The sequence below is a fragment of the Trichosurus vulpecula genome, chromosome 1 (assembly GCF_011100635.1).
Source record: "Trichosurus vulpecula isolate mTriVul1 chromosome 1, mTriVul1.pri, whole genome shotgun sequence".
In the NCBI taxonomy this organism is placed as follows: domain Eukaryota; kingdom Metazoa; phylum Chordata; class Mammalia; order Diprotodontia; family Phalangeridae; genus Trichosurus; species Trichosurus vulpecula.
In genome coordinates, this window is record NC_050573.1 from 287,500,893 (window position 1) to 287,504,249 (window position 3,357).

Below are 3,357 nucleotides of genomic sequence, written 5' to 3' on the forward strand. Positions count from 1 at the left end.
GTGGGGAAGAAATGAGGCAAACAGGCATATGAAGAAAGAGCTTCTGGGAGCTTCTGGAAAGCAAATTAAAACAAAATTATGCTGACTACAAATAGGAGGGACAAAATTCCCAAAAGATTATAAAGCCAATATGATGTCTACAAAAGGTTGAGTGATAACAGTGAGCTGTGCAATAAAAAAATGGGAAGAAATTGGAAACAAGAAGAGGGTGCTTGTTTTGGTAGCACATATACTAAAACATGACACAGAGAAGATTAGCATGGTCTGAAGGATGATGTTCAAACATGTGAAGCATTCCATATTTCTTTAAAAAAAGAAAAGGAAAGAAGATATGCATTTGTAAATAGAAGAAATGGTCAAATAGAAAATTAATTTGCATGTCGCTGGATGAACTTTTGTTTCTAGGAATAAACATTAAATAATATAAATATACAGATTCTTTGAAAATGTGTTTTATGATCCAGAGGTTTTTCTAACATACAAAAATGAAATGATTCCCATGCAATCCTGCTTTTGAGATTCATGAGCAGGAGTTAGATTCATTTCTGTCAGATGTCTTAAGAACCTGAAGGCAGGAGAGAAGAATGAACAGTCTCTGAAGGCTGTGATTATAACAATTACATCTGGTAGGATAGTCCTTGTCTAAATGAGTGAAGATCCCAATTTATCTCTTATTGGCTAATAGGTCTTAAGTGTTTATTTATTGTACATAGGAGGGAAGAGATAACTGCCTTCCATTACCAAGTTCTGTGGTCTCATAGATATGGACTCTTCCTCCCATGATGTAGATTTCAACCTAGCCATACCTTATTCCATGCAGCTCTTGTCTGTGTCTTCCCATAATTTTTCCAGATAGCTTCCCATAACTGCCTCCCTCAATCTCAGTAAATAACTGAACCACCTTCTTTCTGATAAGACCTTTCCTAGATGCTATTACTAATATTAATCTTTGCATGTTTCCAACTTTTCTAAACTTCAAAATCATGCCTTAGCACCTATGGTCTCCTCACCCTGGAGCAGTCTATCAACCTAGAGGCTCTTTCCATAAGGCCTGACCCTCCTATTCCTATTGGCAGCTCCCTCCTGGTACCTCCATTTTGTGGAGAGATCCAGGCTAGCCTAGCTTCATTCCTCTCCTGGACCTGTTTCTGACTTTTTAGATTTCAAAACCATGTGTCTTGCATCTGATACCTACACTTCCTTCCTTCCTCTCCTTCCTTTTCAGTTTCTCTTTGTTTATATTGTTTTCCTTCATTAGAATATAAGTTCCTTGAGGGCAAGGCACTATATTTCTCTTGCTTATATTTGTATTCCCAGAACTTGGCATAGTGTCAGGAACATAGTAAGCACTTAATAAATGTTTGTTCCCTTCCCCCCTACACCTTTCTGTTCCTCGGTGTAGTCTGTAGCACCCTGTTTATACCCAGCAATACTTTCTTCATGGCTCTTTTGGACAACTGCAATTTTGATTCTTCAGAGACTGGTGTTCCATGATTTGTAGCTTTTTAGCATTACCTGAACAATATGAGTATTAAAAGTTGGGTTTCTATTTTGAGAAGAAGCTTGGAACTCTTGAAAGTGCCAGGTAATATTCCCAAATACAATCCAGCCCACTATTCAATTCTGGGCCTGATTCACTGACCACTTGCAGTGTCTATCCAATATGCAGTGATGGATTAGCTCAATGGACTGGCCTTTTTATTATTATTATTTTGATTAAAGGGGCCATTCCTTGGCTCCCTTCTTAAAGAGGCCTATTTGCTAAATGAGCATTGCCTCACTCAAAGTGAGAACCTGAAAAGACCTTAGCCTGAAAGGGCCAGGGTCTCCCATTGCATCCTGGGCCATGTCCAGTCTTCCTGTTCTATATCTTGTCACTGGACTCAGATGGCTCTGGAGGAGAAAGTGAGGCTAGTGACCTTGCACAGTCTTCCCTCTCTTAAATAAAGGTCAATTGCAAGTCATGTCATTATCTCCCTGATGTCATGGTCCTCTTTGAGAATGAAGGACAAACCACAACCTTTTAATTACGTAATAGTCTGGATTCTTTGCCCATTTGATTTTTCTAGTGTAGCTTATTGGATCCACACAAGTAGAATGTATGCTTCTTGAGGACAGGTATATCTTAGTATCCCCACCACTTAGCATAGTGCTTGGCACTGGGTACTATAAGTGTCAAATACATATTTGTGGATTGATTGGCCATGGATCTCGTTAAAGAGGCACAATGTCACTTATAAGCAGGAGCATCTGGAGTACCTTGTAATCTAATGGAAAACTTTCTTCCATTTGGAATCTTTGGCATCTTCCATACAGTGACACATACCTCTGGCAGATAGTCTCCTTGTTTTATACTTTGGTTGACTTTTGTTAATCAGAGGACAAAAATTATCTGTTTCTTAATCTTTTGAATTTTCTTGTTCAAGTTCAAAATGGGAGACACCTTTTTGGAGGACAACCTTTAAAGCAGGGCTTCTTAATATGGGGCTCACTGATAGATTTCAAGAGGTCCATGAATTTAGAAAAAAATTTTGATTACTGTATTTCAAGATAATTGGTTTCCTTTGTAATCCGATGTCTTTTATTTTGTATATTTTTGAACGTTATTCTGAGAAAAGTTCCACAGGCTTTACTAGAATGTCACTGGGGGCCATGACACAAGAAAGGCTAAGAACTCCTGCTTTAAAGCTACTTTTCACTCTACCTAGTCAAATGCTTTTTGTTAGTTGACAAACGTAATAGGACTTTGGATTGTCTGCACCTTACAGTCAATTGTGTGTGTGTGTGTGTGTGTGTGTGTGTGTGTGTGTGTGTGTGTGACTATCAATATGTAGTTTCCTCTTGATTATTTTCTTATATTCTCCTCAATTTCTCTTTAGTATGTTTCTAGATTATTTTCACACAGACTTTATAGAAATGCAGAAGAATTTTCAGCAAGGGCATTCTTGTTACCACAATATACATAAATATTATTCCAGAAAGCTGTACTCCAAATCTGGGGTCTGTAAATTATTGTCTTTGGGCCAAATCTGGCCCCTCTGCCTGTTTTTGTATGGCCTACAAACTAAAAGTGCTTTTTACAGGTTGTTTAAAAACAAGAGATAGACTCTTTGGGCCTTGGGCCATAGTTTTCCAACTCCTGCTTCAGAGAAGAGAGAAAACGAAATAGAATATGACAGTGCTTCTCTCACAGTACAATTCTGGAAGTCCTTTAAAAAGCCATTCCTATTTTTGCTTCAACACATGGCAACCTACTCCCAGATAATTTGGTCTAGCACGAGATTGTTTTCAATGAGGTTTTGTGAAAAAAAATGGTTATGCCCTTGACCACCAAAGTAGGTAGAGAGATGCTAATTG

The 3,357-nt window shown here is 38.2% G+C and overlaps 1 pseudogene; it reads left to right on the forward strand.

Moving 5' to 3' along the window:
• The first annotated feature begins 208 nt into the window (after window positions 1-208).
• Window positions 209-306, forward strand: LOC118835056 (annotated as a pseudogene).
• The last annotated feature ends 3,051 nt before the right edge of the window (window positions 307-3,357 follow it).